Source organism: Ixodes scapularis, unplaced genomic scaffold (genome assembly GCF_016920785.2).
Source record: "Ixodes scapularis isolate PalLabHiFi unplaced genomic scaffold, ASM1692078v2 PGA_scaffold0__279_contigs__length_252992795, whole genome shotgun sequence".
Lineage (NCBI taxonomy): Eukaryota > Metazoa > Arthropoda > Arachnida > Ixodida > Ixodidae > Ixodes > Ixodes scapularis.
The window spans coordinates 34,136,093-34,155,631 of NW_024609835.1; the positions used below are offsets into that span (position 1 = coordinate 34,136,093).

The 19,539-nt window shown below is 46.1% G+C and overlaps 1 protein-coding gene across 1 annotated transcript in view; it reads right to left on the bottom strand.

The window, feature by feature from the left end:
* The window catches only part of LOC8037704 (proclotting enzyme-like), a 101,917-nt gene that overhangs the window by 18,892 nt on the left and 63,486 nt on the right, over positions 1–19,539 (bottom strand). The window lies entirely within an intron of this gene.

A 19,539-nucleotide genomic window follows, 5' to 3' on the forward strand; every position in this document is an offset into this window, starting at 1 on the left:
AAAAAATCAAGCTCAGGCAGCGCTGAACTTTAAAGCAGAAATGGTACATCCGCAGTACATCATTGACCAAACAAAGAAGAAAGTACGAAACAATTAGGCACGCAGAAGCAGAACCAGCTATTAGAGTATTTCTGTGAAAAAAACAAGCCAATTCATATTTGGCTAGCACAATTTCGCTAACGCATCAAAACCTCTGCACTTTCTTTTTACTACAAAAAACATATAAAAGTAACCTCAAAAGTAATTCGTTACTTTTTTACGATAATTAGTAATTTTCTCAATTACTTTATATTTGAGTAATTTCTACTCTACTCAAATTACTTTTGACGTCAATACTCAGTAATTTAACTTAATTACTTTTTTTCAGTAACTTGTACATGTCTGCATTCACTTAGCTGGGTAACTGTGAAAAGCCTGCGTCGAAAGCCATGTTGGTTGATGTAGAAACGATTATTGCTTTCCAAATAGTCATGCAGTCGTTCTTATACCACATGCTTCATTAGAGAGTTTTAGTAGACCGTTTTCGGTTTCCCGCTCCGCTCTATGGAAAGCGGAGTCGCCATCGCGCATGCGCGACCCGCTCTGGGATTTGAGCGTGTAGCGTCAGCTCCGCTATCGTCGCCATTTTGAGAATCACGTCCGCTCTCAGTAAAGGTTCAGTAGATGGTGCTTTTCTGGAAAGGTGGGTGCTCGCTATTTGAAATCATGCTTGGGAGCGCGCTTGACCGTTATGAACCTCGCTGCACTAAGAAGCTGCGCAGACTTTGTTTGAAAAGGCGTCCCTCAGAAAACGTTTCACGGTGGTCAAGAACCTCTGGCTGCTTCGAGAAATCGCTGGCCGCAATCCTTTCACGGCCCCTGAACGGTGGGAACAGGTGCTGCCTTGTCTAAGCCAGCGGGCTCGATTTTTCTATGCGAGATGACGACGACGACGTTGAGAGGATGACACACCGGGCGACGGCGGTGTCTCAATCTGAGCCCTAGGCCTCGGTTCCTCGGAGGCGGCAGCTTCTACTTCGGCTGGACTACCTCCTTGGAGCATGATTCTCTGACCCCAGTGGGCCCCAGTGAGCAATAGCGCCATTATGTTCCTAGTGCTCCTTCATGCACTGATCGAACGCCGTGCAAGATCCTCATAGCTCGCTGCTCACCCGCCCAACCCGCTGCTCACCCGCCCAACCCGCCTCCACGAAGTCTGGACTCCTGCGAATCGGACTGCCACCCTCCCCAATACCAACAACCCATGTCGTCGTCATCTTGCACGTATATACTCATCACATTACCATGTTCCCTAGACGCGGCACCGCGGGCCTCGGTGGTACGGGCTGCTGCTTTCCGCGGTGCCGCGGCTCTCCAGAGTCAAAAATTAAAGGTTAAAGACCAAAGACTAAATCAGTCGGCAAACGGACAGATATTTTGTTTGGTTACTTTAGGCAGCAAGACAGTGAAAATTAGCGAAAGCGAGTGCTCCATTTATATCTCTACTTTTTTTTCCCCAATGAAATGAGTCTTTTCGTCTTCGTATTCTTCGGTCTGTGATATGGTGCCTTGGTGTTTATGTACACTGCGCGACACTGTTAGCGGGAGCATTCAATATCCTGTTTTCATTTTTCACCTTGAATTCGAGGGGCTGACATTTGCCTATTGGTGTGGAATAAAACGCTCGTTTTGGGCACTAATCTGAGCGACAAATTTCCAGCTTTTTCAATAGCTGTCAAAGAAATAAACTGCAAATAAAAGCGATTTTTTTCGTGTTCGTATTAACAGTGGAGCGCAGTGTATGTATCTGCCTTGGAGGGTGACATGAAACCATTTTGCTTGACTATACACTTCTTTTTATTTCTGTTGTGTGTTTATGAAAGTGCGTTTTTCAGGTCGAGCTCCTGCCTAGTTTCTGCCTCACTTGTGCTACGGTCTTTTCTTGCAATAGAAGGCCACGCAACATAGGCTACTCTTACAATGCTGAATTCAACAGTAACACTGTAATTTGGTTAGATGCAATATTCACACGCACATCTGAGAAGTAAAATTGGAGTCGTTAGTAAACGTTTCTAATTAAAATATTTCTAGATGCCTTCCAGCCCAGTTGGACAGGTATTTCGCTCAGTACAAAAGCTTGAATATGATTTACTGTGATAATTTTATGCATTCTAATATTAAACAAACAAAAAAATGCCCATGGTCTTTGTAGGTTTCGTCCAGCCGTCAAATTATGCCGTCTGCGCACATCACTGCCTGGTGCTTCACGACGAGCACCCTTTTGTGGTCTTCTTCTGATTTTTTTTTTTGATGGACGGCATATGGGCATGCTGTGCGCTCAACAAAACCCCAACAGTTGTTCAGGGGTGTTCCCTTGTCCTTGACGTCCTAATAAAAAAGACAAAGAAAAACACTCTTACAACACGGCAGTATTTAAACACTACCAAAACATGTGATATAGGACTTGTTACTCCTCTAAGATAAAGCGTATTTCCATTGTAGGGTTGTAAAAAAACTTGGTATCGTAAATTAATATATATATATCGTTGTTCCTAAATTCTGCTAAGCTTTGAGGCCGTCAAACTGTGCATGCGAGGCCCGCTACGCCGGAATTCAAAACGAAACTTCTGAAAACTGTTCTAATCTACCACTATTGCTTAGAAGTCCAGGGTTGTGTTTGCTAAATTTTGCATTGTTTATGCCTGTCTGGCTTTCACCAGACAATAAATTGACGTGGAATATTTTTTCGACCGTTATTGGTAACTCTTTTCGAAACACCACCGGGTAGCATTCGGCCGCCATATTTTGGGCATCGCTTTTAGTGCGAGACTTGTGACTAGAACCGATCTCATATTCAGTATTGACGCAGCATTCGTGTCTAATATATTTAGACTCGCATCCGCGACAAACAGTGACATAGCCCTCTTGCTCCCTAGACACTTGGCCAAAATAAGGCGGGCTCGAAGACTAGCGGCACCATGGGTTGCACTTTTAAAAAGGCTGCATTCAAGTTTCTATTATTTTCTAAATCTACCAAGGAAATCCAAGGCGAACATTTCCTTAGGAAAGTTAAACAATTCAAAAGTTGCGAGCGAGTGTGAATAAATAAAGCTGAGAGGGAATGGTTTCTTTGGTGCAGCTTGCGAGCGCTGTACTCGTGGTCAGCTTTCAGTGGCATTTTCGACAGAAGGCGCGTGCACAGGTATAATAGGCGTTCAAGCTCGCGCACCCGTACATCTGACAGCATAGCCATAGAACGTCCACAAAAACGCGACGACTTTATCGACGCCGTGCTGGTTGCAAAGTGATACTCGTTCACTTTGTTTGATTATGCTGTTTTGTGTTACATAGAACTCAAATCGAATGGTTTACTTTTCACGCGCGGGGCGTACGCTTTACTTCTTGATTCGACCTCTTTCAAGCTGGGGTCACGGTGAAAAACATCGACGCGTATTGAGAAAGTGCAGCCATCTTGAGATCTAAGCGATCACGCTAAGGACGCTGAGCGCAGTCCGCTCTACAACTTGTGAAGCGGAGCGCACGCTCACTCCGCTAACTATACGCTCCAACTCAGAGCGGGCCATGCATGCGCGGTGGGGACGATGCTTCTCGCAGAGCGTAAAGTAGAGCAAAGAGGGCTCATAAAGGTGGCCTACTAATACTCACAGATTACGAACGCGCACGTCGTGACTTGTCCTGACACTGCCCATGTACACCTTTGGTGTATAGAAAAAAGTAACTTTTCACCAGACAGAGCAGCCGTGCTAGAAACAATGGAAATGCGAAATTTACACAAACCATGCAGGGTCTTACCTGTGAGCACAGCTCCAGTTTTGCCAGGGTCAACCACCTATGTTTGTTTATGTCAGCGAGCAGGTGGCCGAACCTCTCGTTGATGTGACCGACGATGAGGTTCACAAATATGCAGAACACCGACAAGTTCCGTTCAAACGCTCATCCAAGTACGAACAGACGAGGCCAGTCGAGGAAGAACCATGGAAAGCGTCTCGCTGTCGGGTGCTGGTATTCGGAGGCACGCTTGCAGAGCAGCCAGGTCATTCTTTAAGCGGGATAGCCTCCTAAAGGGTTTCTCTTCTACGTTGGAAATATCCAGCAAACCGCGTTCGGAAGGGAAGCTTCGGCGCTTGATGGCACGAGGGATACGAATCATAGATGCGATGTCTCGCCAGCTTAACCTAGTTAGTAGAAGTCTCCTTCCTTGAGAACAGCGGGAATTCATCGTGCTGATGCCTTGCTAGCCTTGAGCAACACTGTACTCGTACCTCGCAAAAGAATGTACTCGCAATGCGCAAACTTCGTCCTTTTCTTTCATTTTTCTAATTCGAATAAGTAACTGTTTCATTTTTAATTCGAGTGGAGCAGAAGCTACAAGAGCGACTGCCGGCCTTTCAGCGTCCTTGACCAGCACGCGCGCTCGTGCAGTGCAGGTACCGTTTAGAGCAACATGCTCATGCTTATACCTTCGGCGTCACTTGCACACAAGGTGGAACGATTGCATTTATATTTTATAGCTTAATATATTTTCGGGTGTGTGCCTACTCTGTTGTGTTTATTATTGTCGCCTTCGTTTTTGCTACCTCTACAATCACGCTCCCTTTTACTCTCTTGGTGTTAACGCTTAGGTTTTTTTGTCTTACTAGTACTATAAGCATCCACTTGTGGGGCTACGCAAGCAAATTTTTCGAACCCGCTCAAAGCGCTCTTACGCTGAAGAAAAACGCTCTACTAAAACGCGTTTCTGGACCTCCGCTTTGCATTCCGGCGAAGCGGGCCGCGCATGCGCAGTTTGGCACCCTCAGAGCGGAGCGGAAGATGAAAACGGTCTACTAAAACTCTCTATTATATTACAACAAGTTCTTGTTAGAGAAATTGGTTTATAATTGGTATGGGATGATTTATTCTTAGCTTTGAAGATAGGGACGACCTTATGTTGCGCAGTAATAATAATTTGTAATATTGATTGTCGAGATATTAGCTTTAAATATTGCGAAAGCCACTCGGCGTATCGTTTTAAGAATGAGTTTAGTATGATATAGGGCCCCCCAGATTTCTGAACTTTGATTTGTAACAGAAGAGAACATATTCCTTCTTCTGAAATGAAAATGTCTGTGATGGTGCGTGCACTGTCTCTAGCATTTATCCGAAAACATGAAACCATGATATGACAATATGTCTCTCCGCCCATATATTCATTTATTATGTTCTGTTCCTTACGTCGACCGTAAAAAAAATGAAAAATATTGGAAATATGAATGCTTCTTTCATAAATGGGCCGTCTTTTTTTTCCCCCTTAGATATCGGCGTGATGCAATATCACCAGTTTCGGTCTGTTTGTGCCTGATTTAGTCACGGGAAGCAATGTCTTGATGGACTCTCGGCGTTAGTCGTGGAAAGTGTCTTCGTTTGTTTGATTGCATTTATACAAGCCAAAATTTACAGCAGTGCCTTGGGTGACATGGCTAGGCAGATTTAACACCTGACAGGGCCGTGCCACCCTTTCAGCCACAACGATGGTCCTATCGGCAACGGTTTTAAAAAGAACAGTTCGTCTTCCTTCTTTTCAGTTTCCCGGCTCCCACAACCTTCGATAAACCTTAACTTGTCAAGCGGTATGTAGTTTGGAATCTAAACCTTCCGTTCTAGCCATCATCGGGACCATAATATGTTCGAAATTTGTAGTTACGTCAAAAAAGCGAGGAAGTCTGTTCCCTTTCAGATTGTTGCCTACACTATAGTATACATAAGATGCATACTAAGCGTGCAGCTCCCTTTCCTCCGGACCGGACTCAAGCCACGTATTATGTGTTTTTTCCAGGAACCAGCTTTTTCCAGATGCTGTCGCAGCTGTACGACTTGAACCGTTGTCGGACGCCGGAGGGACTGTTGGGCACTTGCGGCGACATCACACGGTGCATCTACGTTCTACTAGACTTCACCCGACTCAGGCAGTCCATCTGCTTCCAGAACCTACTCTTTCCGGGCGTCTGCTGTGCAGGCAGGGTTAGTGCTCCTGCGCCATTTTATACCCATATGTTATAGACCATTCCATTTAGCGCTCTCTGGGCGGCACCATTTTGTTCGACCGCAGCGCCCTCTCCGCACATCCGGGAAGTTCAGCGGGTTCGGCGGGGTTAAACGAGAGAGAGGGCACGCCGCCGACTCCGCTAGCAGACGACAAACCGGGAGGTTGCCGTTCTCCATCTTTGGGCTGTATCGGCGGGCTCTACCGAACACCGAACTCTCGCTCGTGGCTGCCGTTGTGAAGTGGTTCGCGTTCTTAGAATAGTTGTGGCTACTCCCAAATCAGCCTATAGCTCTCTGTTGTTCTATTTTGCTAAATGATAAACTAGCATATCTTTTTTCCGTTACTTAAATAGCAGTTGAGTCAGCCGGCAGTACTACCCTCAACTACTGCGTGTATTGCGGCAGGAGAGCACGTTTTTATTTATTATTTCAGACTTTCACTCATCGTCGCTAAAGGCCTACACTAGTACGAACTTTTGTAAAGTAAAAAAGGTACAGCAACCGGATTTTCTTTTCGCCAAAGAGACCGGCCAATCTGACACAGTTTTCCCTATTTTTGTTTTTTATTTGCAGGCAGGTAACAGTGCAATTGGACCCTGTGAGTCTTTTTATCTAGCATAGTATTACACGATAACTGGCATACCAAAATCTGCGCATTTGCGCTTGAAAGTTCCAAAATGACGCGATTTTAAACAGAGTTTGCACGCCAGCCGGACGCTAGCTACAGCCCACTCGGCGGAGCGGACGGCTTGCGGGGGAGAGGGGGAGTGCATTTTTTTTCTCTTTTAACCTCTCTGCTATGACCCTAATGGAACGGTCTATTAGCCCCGAGAAGTTCGCCTGGCGCCCCCTTACGGCGAACCGGGGTGACGTCACGGCGAGGAGAGAATTTTTCCCCGACTCGCCCCGCTCGCCCTGTGGACGCTGTGACGACGCTAGCTGTCGGCGCGCTCGTTTCTATTTAATTTTTTTTTGGCGTGCTTCTCGTAGGAAGTGTAAATTTTTATATACGCCTTTATTGAGGTATGGCCTGTAGCTACAGGCGAAACTTCAACGAACATTTTAAGCATGGCTGACAGGCCAGGCAACGCATGAACCACAGCTGGTATGTGAAAATAAAGAAATATGGCCACAATTGCAGGGGCATCACTACAGATTTACATCTCACACAATAAACGCTGCTGATGGTCCGAATGAATTGACAGGTTATGTATACTATTTTTTTTTTTTTGTATCTCTGTCTTTAAACAAGATCGCCGAAGCAGAAAAGCTGCATGCTGCTCGAGCAACGTGCTGAATACAGTCTCGGCCATGGGGAGAGAATCACAAGTAAGACAGCCCAAGTGCAGGGGCAAAGTAAAAAAAAACAAACAAGGAACATTTATTATACACATTGCTCGCACTTGACCTTTGCTGGATTCGGATAGTATTTCAATGGACTACATGGGTGGTATCTGTGGACTTGTTTATATCAATCCTCAAGTAATATATAACAAACGTAAGTTAAGGTGTCTAGCTCGTTATTAGTCCATTAAGCCCTAAAATTTAGATTTTACTTAAATCGAATTGTCCTGAAGCTAAAGTACCAGAAGCTTTTCTCACGCAGACTGTCGCCCTTCACAGGTTCCAAATTTTCTGCTACCAGTGCTGCATCTACCACTGGACAGACGTTCGAATGCTTGCTTTTACTCCTGTTTTCCTCTGTTGTCAGAGAGTCCAGTTGCAGGGAGTTTGGAGGCTGAGGAAGCTTTTGGGGACCTGCGGCAGTGACTCTTAAATGGAAATGACAATTCAGACTTAACGGTGCATTTTCCGAATACCAAAGGCTGGAATAAAGAATGTCAGGAAAACGCATAAACATTCCAAATTACGGCACTATTGCTGTGCATATTTTGGGCAGTTTACTGCATATCATAGAGGCAACTGGGGAAATTCGGCCGTTTTTGCTGCTACCATACAAACTAATTTCCAGTAATTGTGAATCCTCTAAGAAATATGCCTGCATACGCGTATAAACTATACAATTAATTCAGGAAGAAGCTACATTTATGTAAAACAACCCTGTTTCATGAGCACTTCAAAGATCATCAGACGCAGGGCCTTTAAAACATCTGCAAACCAGCGCATGCAGAGTGGCAGCGCAGAGTCGGGGTCGCGAGCTAATTTGCCGACCACCGAAAGGCCCATGATATAAAGGCCGCTTCAGATGCCTTGAAAGCGGTATGTAATATCGTCCTAAATCATGAACATACAAGGAACAGAATTCCAGCGTCTGAAACACTTGCGTCACCGCTTCACCGACCCCTCTCAAGATTGCCTTGCGTCGTGTGGACGGACGGGGAGGTTCATCGGCGTAATTGCCTCCGCCGATAGTTTTCGGGATTTGTAACCGAATTTTAAAGGTAAAAGGGACAAGCAGGCTTATAGAATGTACGGAAGCACGTTAATATCGGCCTAACTCAACGTCTTGTACACAGGGTGAACGAAGTCCGGCTCCTCGAAGAGCTTGCGGCACACAACGCCAAACCAGGAAACTGGTGCTGGGAAGCGACCCGATGCGAGATCGCGGAGCGGGGTGCTCGGCCTGACGTCACGGCACACCTCACCCAATCAGGGCGCGGCGACCGCAGCGACGCTTGTGTTCGCTCTCGGGGCTAATAGACGCTTTCAGCGAGTCAGTTACTCGAGCTGCCACCAGTCGGCGCGCCCTTCGCGCACTTTCCGGGCCGCCATAGCCGACCTTCAGTTTTGCGCCGTTGCTCCGCGTTGTGTGCTGCACAGGCCACTACCGGAGCTTCGTTTTCGTGTTCTTTTACGTTCCGCGTTGAAATCTTGTATTTTATTTAGGTCTTCTCGATATTTACGACTTTCATTTAATCATTTGATATTTATATTTCGACATAGCTCTTGTACTTTCTTATTTATGGAATGGAATCGGACAGCGAATGGATCGACGATACAAGATTATGAGGCTTCAATGACCATGTAAGATCATGGCATTCTTACGTTTCTGTCGCTAATAAAGGCAGCCAACACTATTGCGACATATGTAAATTGCAACTGACGCAGTAAGGCTATCGCAGTCGTGCTTCTCGCTGCATGTGCGCGCTCGTTTCCGTGAAGCCGACCAGCATGTAAGCGATTTAGCGTGCGACGAGACGAGCGATGGAGATTTCTCACTGTCGCCCATCGCATCGCTCGGTTCTGGGTTTTGTCGAAAACGTCGCTCACCGTCTTGGTCGCTTGCTCCGTCGCTTCCATGCGGTTTGCCTTGTCGCGCGACTGACTGAGCGACAGCGAAGCGGGTCGCCGTCGCTTGTCTGGTCGCTCGCCAAATCGCTTACATGCGGTTTATACTCAATTAATTTCGATGCACACAGCATTGAACCATTGGCGCCTCGATATTAAGTATAAACCGCATGCAAGCGATTCGGCGAGCAACGAGACGAGCGACGGTGACCAGCTTCGCTGTCACTCGGGCAGTCGCGCGACGAGGCAAACCGCATGGAAGCGACGGGAGCAAGCGACCAAGGCGGTGAGCGACGTTTTCTAGGAACCCAAAAAACCGAGCGACGCAACAGGCGACAGTGAGAAATCTTCGTCGCTGACTCTCGTCGTTGTCGCCGTCGCTCGTCTCGTCGCACGCTAAATCGCTTACATGCGGGTCGGCTTTACAGAAACGAGCGCGCACATGCAGCGAGAAGCACGACTGCGATAGCCTTACTGCGTCAGTTGAAATTTGCATATGTCGTAATGGTGTTGACTGCCCTTTATTAGCGAGAAAAAAGTTAGAATGGGATGACCTTACATGGTCTCTGAAGCCATAATCTTGTTATCGTCGATCCATTCGCTGTCCGATTCCATTTTATAAATAAGAAAATACAAGAGCTACGTTGAAATATAGATATCAAACGATTAAATGAAAGCCAGAAATATTGAAAAGACCTTAAAGGAGCTATGCAACAATTTTTGTACTTTGCGCAAATACCGCTTAAAACGGATCCCTAACGTTAATGACCTATGAAACACGCGTTCGTTTTTCACCCCAAGCAATAGAAGTCCCAGAAAAAAATTTAAGAAAAACGAGCAGCGTTCACCCCCTCAACTCGTAGCCAGAACAAGCGGCCACGCGATCTGGAGCCGATTATATGCCGCCAGTGTTGATCATAGCCACGCGCTGGGGTTGGCAAAGCGCAGGACACGCGCTGAGTTCCAGACATTGTTATGGCTCGGCTGTTGTCGTCGTTGCAGCGATTGGACGCGGGTCACAACCCGAATGCTTCTCGAGCTAGCAATTGTCACGAGCCCAAGTCGAGTGCCCACGCAGGGCTCGGGTCCAATCTATGAACCGCATTCAAATATCGTCACTTGGGTGTACTGCGATCCCCGAGTTACGTCATCAAATTTTGCGAAGGAGAGATTGAATGAAAATGATCGCTTTTGTCCTTGAAATTACACCGCAACAAAGGAGTTTCTTGGCCAATGGCGTTGCGTGTGAGTATCCTTGAGTCCCAGGTGTGCCAGTAAGCTCGTGTAGAGAGAAAAACATTCCAATTAAATATCGTTGCACAGCTCCTTTAAGAAAACACGCGATTTCAATGCGGAACGTCAAAGAACGCGAAAACAAAGCTCCGGTAGTGGCCGGTACAGCACACAACGCGGAGGAACGGCGAGAAACTGAAGGGCAGTTATGGCGGCCGGGTCACGTGACGTCAAGATGGCGGCGCCCATGAAATGTTGCCTGAAAGGGTCTATAGACACGCAGCGATCAAAGAAGGCTAGGTTCCTTCCGTCTGGTCTTAGACGACTCCTAATGACTGCTGTTTTCCTGGAAAGCCAGACCATAGACCTTTGCAGCTTACTTTCGCCCCCAACCGCCAGGTTGGCATATCCGGTATGGGTGACGAAAAAAAAAAAATATTAAAACGTTTTAACCTGCTAATAGTAAAAAAAAAGAGGGGAAAGAAAACGAGAACGGGTGACGTTTAGGCTTTTCTCCTAAATGCATTCTATTGGCGTGGCGACGGGAAATCAATGTTTTCGCCCATACTGGAAGTGACGACAATTCAAGTTGGCGGCGCCCTTGAAGAAAGAGTCTATAGAGTTGACCTGTCTAGGCAAGCGCCTGTAGACGCCGCTTACTTTCAATGACTACATTGTTTCTCTACATTTTTGCAATTCCATATGTGTGCAAGCGCGAGCTTGCTGCACTGTGATTTTGAACGTATAGACTCTGGCTTTTGTTGACACTGCAGTGGTCTATGCAGTCGTCTATATATAAGCCATTACTTTGTTAGCAAAACGTAACGGCCCCTAATTCGATAAGAACAAAGTAGCAGCACGATATTGGCGCTTCGTCAAGCGAGGGCAGCACGCAAACAGCCGTTTGTGTGTCAGGCTCGTGCTTTCTCGTTAAATATATATATATATATAAAGCTTTTTTTTAATCTGGAGGTTAGTTATAAAAGAACTTATGTCAGAACTGATTTTCGCAGAATGGCATGGGAAGTCTTTTTAAAAGACGTCAGTATCAACGTTTACAAAGTTGCAGTGCGAAAAAATACCAATTAGCATGATACAAGAGTTGGCTACCAAAATATTGTAAAAGAGATGCGAGCGAAAGCCGCGTCGCATCGCTTTGCCGAACGCTGTACCCGTTGCAACCGCTGCTGACACTATGACGTGTCCGAACGTGATACCGCCACGCAGTGCTGCCAACCTGTGTGGTCGTTTCTTCCCGATTTTTATTTTAAATTTCCTAGATTTTCAGAACATGTGTTCACTTGCGGAAATATTGAGGTTATCGTTATGAAGTAGCGTAAAAATATGTAGATTCCTGTAGTTGAGTGCCCATTTAAAGGTTAAATTTGCTTCATAGGAACTTCTTTCATAGTTACATAGTAAAAGCTTGAAATTAAACTTATCGAGCTTCTAAAACAAAGTTTATAGTACATAAAAGACCCATTTATAACAATAAAAGCAGGTAATGATTTAAAATGCCAGTTCGAAATAAACAGTAAGAGCAGCTTTACACAGAGATCGGGTGCCTCAATGTGCGTCTGCTTCAGGGTGAAGACATCAATTGTAGTTGGCACCCCTGGTGTTCTGCGCCGTGGCGGAGAAAGAGGGGCAGGCACGATCTTTGATTGGATTTTTAAAAGGGAAGTCGGCCGCCCTTAAATGTAAGTTCGGGTTTCTTAGGATGCTTAGAGTCCATAGATTGAGTTATGACGGTAAACAGACGATTTCAGAATCCCCTTGAGTGCCCCTTTTAGACAATAAAGCAATGTGCCCAAAGCACACGCACTGCACTGTTGACGTCAGTAGGTTCGTTCGATTTACCTGCACCTCCTGCACCTGTGCAGAAAAGTGTGGGGCGGAGTATACTTCCGGTCGTACCTCAATACACAAACCGGAAGTAAACTGTCCTACAAGTTTCTGCACCGGTGCAAGAGGTACATGTGAATCGAACGAGCCTAGTGGCAAAAAGTCCGTATCTGGAACGACATATATGTTTAATTAAGATAAAAAAGTAATACTTGTACTATTACTACCCTATAACAGTATCCCACAACGACGTCGTCGACGACAACATCGACAACTTCCGTTGCGAACCTTTCCGAACAACCCACGACGGCGACCCCGGCATCTTTGGAGGAAGGCTACACGGAATCCAACTTCATCACCGTCGCAGTAGTGGAGGGCACAAACGTCACGAGCTCGACACCGTCCACGACATCGGTGAAGCCTTACAACAAGCCGTACGCGTTGCACACCACCCGGAAGCCTTACGACACGACGAAGAAGCCGCTGAGCAAGCCACCTTCGACGATCGTCGTGGCGGTGAACAGGCCGACGAGGAAGCCGGTGGCGGTGGCGTCCAGCCCGACGATAGTCGTGAGTAATATGCACAGGCCGCGGCCTCCGAGGCCGCCCCACCCAGCCGTCTTTCGTCCACCGCTGCGGCCGCCACAGCCACCTCCGCCGCCTGTGGTGTCCCGGCCGACGCCCCTGCTACCGCCACCAGCCCCCACCAGACGTAAGAGAGCGCTTCGGTCTGTTCGGAGATCCATATTGAAGGGCCGCCATTTTCTATACTCGGCGACCACTTTTCTTGGAAATGCAGTGGAAGTTGAGGAGAGCCCGCGCACAGGTTTATCCAGCGCTCAAAATGGGATATATGGAACGCGTACCTGTACACTCCACTGCATTGCCGAGAAAAGTTGTCGCCGAGTATAGGCCACCTGCTGGAGGTTGGCTAGAGGCGCAGGTTGCAGACGAGTGCGTAGTCAGTGTTAGGCTGGGACTCGAGATCTCACTGATTGGCCCGAGCCTGAGCCGAACGCGGACGCGCGGCGTTTGGGACCAATCTGGAGCCCTAAACTCGTCAAATACAAAGTTGGAGCCGAAGTTGACAGAGCGCGCCGATTGGACAATCACGACGATGACTTCGCGTTTTTCTTTCCGACGCCCAATCGGCACGCTCCGCCAACTTTCGGCTACAACTTTGTATTTGACGAGTTTAGGGCCCCAGTGCGCCGCGTTGGACTTCCTATAGGTGGTGCTGAATATCCAGCGGCGCTTATATTTATGATCTATACTTCGTTTTTCAGCTTAAGGCTACGCAGCCGATGCTACGAGCGAATGGGACCAATCAAGCGGCCTCTAAAGCGCAAGTCACATGGACTTTTCTGCTTATGATTGTTTCAGCGATGATAGAACATGTACAAGAAGATGACGAACACCATGATGGTTCGCTTTTGACGCTGTCTGATTGGTCCCATCACCTCGTAGCGTCGGCTGCGGCTACTTCAACGAAATTTGAATTTGAATATGATCCAGGATATCCGTAAATGACAATCGCTTGTTTGTATTTTGAGCCTGAGAGCTGTATTTTTCGTTATAAACGGCCCACTCTGGCAAGTGATGGAGAGCAGCCAGCGAAGAGCATGTCCGATCCGGCGCAATCGTGACGTAGTTTGTCTCGGGATGAGCAAAGCTGCGGCGAGGCTGACGTCGTCAGGTTGCCCTAGCCGCTCCAGTCACCGAAGCGGTCGAAGCACGGCAGCGATCGGGCCACCGCAACTAACAGCAAAGCTGCTTTTGTGTGAATTTTGAGTGACGGGTTAATTTTATACGATCTTGTAGAGGGAGAATAGCGACGTCTGGGACAAACGGAAGAGAGTTCGGTTGAGTGGGGAGTTCCTCCCTCCCCTCTTCTTTTTTCGCTGGCCGTAGAGCTGTCGGGATGACGTCAGGTTCTTATCGCCTCTCAGGGTTCTTAGACGGGCATTACAAACGACGCTTTAGCGACATCCATCAGGTGCTGTTTGCTAATCGTTTAATTGATCTTAAAATGCCCTTTTGTGTATTTTTTTAACAAGATGCTGGTGTGTCCGACCTGATACTAAATAAGAGCCGAAATTTTGTTGTACTTTCCATTTAATTAAGGTGCAGCGAAGTATAGGAGGTGCTGGTTAGTCACGTGTGATGTCGACATATAAATCACAATGTCTGCGAAGCAATAAGCCATGTTGGGTGCGATTCGTTCATAACATGATCTATGATATAAAAAAATTAATATTTTTTATAACCGATAAACACCGACGACTGAAAAAAAAAGTCTCAAAACTTGGCGGGAATAAAACAACTTCGTTTAACGAGAAAAGAGTCAAAGTACAGGCTAGCTGGTGGAAGTCAACCATTTCGTCGTTTACCCTGAGACTGGGGGGTTTTTCGAAGAGAAGAAGTAGCAGAAAAAACAGACAGGTCTCAAACTCGGCTATACGTTTATTTCAACAACTTCCTCTTATATAGTTCGTTTTCGTCGTCAACAACCAATCACATACGACTTGTCCTTTGCACCGTGACTTTTCAGGTTCCACTCTAACACAAAAGAAGCGGACACTCCCAACGTTTCCAAGTGAAAGGTTCTAGCAGAAGATATGCCTCACAAAGCCCCAAGCAACTCTTTTGTGTCCTCACAATAAACAGGACAACAGCCCACAACAACATCCCACTCAAAACTGGTCACCTCCAAAATTGTAGAAAACAGACAATACACACCAGTACACACCACAGACAGTACACACCAAAGAAGCCTTTCAAGATGACAAAAAAAAAACAAAAAAAACTTAAAATTGTAAAAATTGCTTGCAGCGGTTCCCTATTCGCATGGAAGGTTGACTAATACAATGGAAGATGCAACTAATGCAAAAAAAAAAAACACTTAAAATTGTAAAAATTGTTTGCAGCGGTTCCCTATTTGCATGGAAGGTTGACTAATGCAATTTCCCAACGATCTAATCCTAATTGTTTCTCTTACCACCCTTTTAACATCGTTCCTTTCCTTAACAACTACATCCGTTCCAGACCAATCCGTTGTGCAGTTTCTACACTCCTCCAGATGCTTAGCCAACTCCGAATTTGCTGCATTATTTTTAAAAATAATGCAGCAAATTGATCAATGCGAAAATTCAGAGAAAGGGTGAGGAATGGATGAGTAATGTAAGTAAGAAAGATAGAAACGCTGCCAAGAAGTTTTGGGAGCACTTGAACTCACTCGGTGAAACAACGCAAGCTAGACAGAGGTTCATACTCTCGCATCAGGGAGATCAATTAGAGGGAGATGATGCGATACAATATATAGGAGCAGTGATGGAGGAGAAATTTCGGGAACGGTTACATGTGGAAGATAGGAGAACCGAAGGAAGTAGCAGTCAAGTTTGTGACATCGCGGATTTTGGACAAAGAGAATGGGAAAAGGCGGAACGAAGAGTCCCTAGTGGCACGTCGACAGGCACAGATGGTATCCCTATCAAGCTGGTGAAGAATTTGGGTCCTAAATCTAAGGCAAAACTAAGGGAGGTAGTGAGTACCATGATAACAAAAGGAAATATTCCAGATGAATGGAGGCTTAGTAGGATGAGTACGATATATAAGGGAAAGGGAGATAAGTCTGATATTAGGAATTATCGTCCTATAACCGTGACACCGGTTATTTACAGGTTGGTAATGCAGATTATAAAGAACAGACTGGAGGAATGGGTAGATTGCGAGGGCATACTGGGCGAATTACAGAACGGGTTTCGAAAACAAAGAAGGTTGGAGGACAATTTATTTTCTCTAACACAGTGTATAGAAATAGCGCAAAAAGAAAACAGACAGCTCTGGCTGGCATTTCTGGATATCAAGGGTGCCTATGACAATGTGAACCAAGGAAACCTGTGGGACATAATGGAGAAATTAAACCTAGATGAAGGACTAACAGCACTATTAAGGAACATTTACAAAGATAACAAGGTGATTATAACATGGGAAGGAAAGGCGACAGGGAAAATAGAGATAAGACGAGGCCTTAGGCAGGGGTGCCCGTTATCGCCTTTGCTGTTTATGTTGTATCTGAGAGGATTGGAGGATAGACTAGAGAAGAGTGGGCTTGGGTTCAACCTTTCTTACAGTAAGCTAGGCCAAAAAATTCAGCAATCCTTACCGGGATTGATGTATGCGGATGATATTGTACTAATGGCTAACAACAGGACAGAGTTGCAGGAATTAATGAGCATCTGTGGTAGGGAAGGAACGGAATTAGGTTTAGAATTCAGTAGCGAAAAATCGGCAGTCATGATTTTTAACGAGGATGAAGTTGAGAGGCTGAAGATACAGAATATTACAGTTGAGAGAGCTAGTAAATACAAGTATCTAGGAGTATGGATATGTGATGGTGCAGAATATCTCAGAGACCATGAAAAGTATGTAATAGGTAAGGGCAACAGAAATGCAGCTGTAATGAAAAATAGAGCACTTTGGAATTACAACAGGTATGAGGTGGTGAGAGAGATTTGGAAAGGGGTCATGGTGCCTGGCTTGACTTTTGGAAACGCAGTGCTATGCATGAAATCCGAAGTGCATGCGAGACTAGAAATAAAACAGCGCGGAGTAGGTAGACTGGCTTTGGGGGCACATGGCAAAACGCCAAACCAGGGAGTACAAGGAGACATGGGATGGGCATCATTTGAGAGCAGGGAAGCGGTGAGCAAGGTAGAATTTGAGGATAGGTTGAGGCAAATGGACGGGGAGCAATGGGCACGAAAGGTTTTCAGCTATTTATACATGAGGAGTGTAGACACAAAGTGGAGACAGCGCACTAGGAAATTAAGAGGAAAGTTTTTGGGCTATAGCGAAGATACGGAAGAGCAAGTCTCAGTTAAGAAGAAAGTTAAGGCCACAGAAAGAGATTGGTGGCTAGAGGGAATGCAGACAAAGACGGCTCTGGAAAGCTATAGATTAAACAAAAGAGTTATTGCCAAAGAAAGCATTTATGACAATTCTAGGGGAAGCTCATTGCTGTTTGAGGCAAGAACGGGTGTTCTGCGAACCAGAACATACAGAGTGAAGTACCAGGAAATTGATACAGTGTGCACTGCTTGTGGAGAGGAGGACGAGACGGCTGAGCACTTGATACTCTACTGTAAAGGGCTTCACCCTATGCCTACCGAAGACAACATAGATTTAATAAAGTCATTGGGTTTTAGAGACAGCGAAGGGAGAGTGGATTTCAAGACTGTAGAGATTACCAAGCAAAGATTAAGTGAATGGTGGCAGAAATCGAGAGAAAACTAGGAATTTTCTTAACCACTGATGGCAAGGGGGTTTCATAGCCTCACTTTCTTTGCACTGCGGAGTGAATATAGATTTCACATTTAAATATTCTAAGCTTAAATGGTAAAACAAAATGGCTAGGTGGCGTAAGCTACCGCCCGATCCAAAGGGCTCAGCCGTATTCATCCATCCATCCATCCAGCAAATGCTGCAAAACCTGCGCGCCAATTACGAAACCCTTTTTCCCGTCGCTTGCGACCTTGAGTTTCCTTCTCCACTCTTACGCCCCTCCTTTCACGTATTCACCCTCTGGCGCGTCGCGCCCACGTTCATTGTTGGGAGGACAATGTACCGGATAATCCCCAACTTGAGGCCCCCTGCCAAAATTGTCCGGCTGCCAAGTGATTTGAGCGAGATGGGGTTTTGAAGCGGTATGGAAAAGGGTTCCCGGACATTTCATCGAACGCCGTTTTGTCGAACGCCGTTTCATCGAAAAAATGGACGTTTCATCGAACGCCGTTTCATCGAATGCCGTTTCATCGAATCGCTGACGGCCGTTTCATCGAATGTCTTTTAAATAAAAAGCGTGAAAGATGCTCGTTTATGCATGGATCGAGTGTATTTTCGTGTAATTCACTCATTCATCGTCAAGTTTTTTCATGACCAAACTTGTAGCTGTTACAATTTATTTTGATGCAAGTAACCCATGAGGATATTTGTACCTATTTTTATGTTTGTTTCGCATATTGTGCTTATCTGTTCACCCCTCTGTATTACCCGATGGGCCTTGAGGGTATTGTAACAAATAAATAAAAAGTCGCACTCTCGGTAAGAGCGCACTCCAACTCATGGAGGCCAGAAGGCGACTTAGGTTTTGCGCAGGCGCAACAACTTTAGCCATGTGAGCCTCCTATAGCTAAAGCTGAAGTGCTATTTATGAAACTACAGCGAAACATTGTATTTTTAGTTCTAAGACTCAATGAAGTCAAAAGTAAGGACGTCACTTCAAATTTTATTTGAAAACTTTCGGGGGTTCATGTGTTCGTGCGACAGCCATTCATCGTTTGTAATGATGAGCAATTGCTCTCAAAAATTCCCCTACAGCCATGCTCCGTCGGTTATTCTCACAAAAAAGGCGGGCCCTTTCATTTCTTGCCGCTATGGCCTTCTTCTGGCGAGGAGGCGCTTGGGAACTCAGCATCGCCTCCAGCTTGTCTTCCGTCAGTTGATGTTCTGCGGCGATGCAAGTAAAAAACTTCCAGAACTCGGGATGGGCACCTCCGACCAGCTTTAGGACGCGGGAATGCAACCTTGGCGATCGATAAGACGGCGTTCGATAAGACGGCGTTCGATAAAACGGCGTTCGATGAAACGGCTTCGATGAAACGGTGTTCGATGAAACGGCGTTCGATGAAACGGCATTCGATGAAACGGCTTCGATGAAACGGCGTTCGACGAAACGGCGTTCGATGAAATGTCCGGTCCCAATGGAAAAGTGGGACCGTCAATTTTGAACTATGCCTTTTCGATACTGCATAAGTTGTGTACGGGGCTGGCCAAGGCACGGGCGCGAGGACGTAACTGTATACAATGCTTGGGTTGCAGGAGCACTCGCGCGTAGAAAGGGTTGGACGTGCTTTCTGAAATCACACGCCTACATTCCGCAGCGTTGCAATCCTACGAGTAAAAGAGAGTACATCTTCGGACAGTGCGTGAGTTGATGCCGGCCGTACGAAAGACACACCTCGCGCTTCCTGTCACTACTGCCTCTGCTTGCACGCGCTGCCGATTGGCGGTCCTTTCTTTATTTTGTTTCGTCGCTCTTTTGAAAATACTGAAACTAATATTTTCTCAGACCCTGCTCATCGTACCTCTGCACTACAGTTGTGTAAACACATTGTGATGTAATTTGAG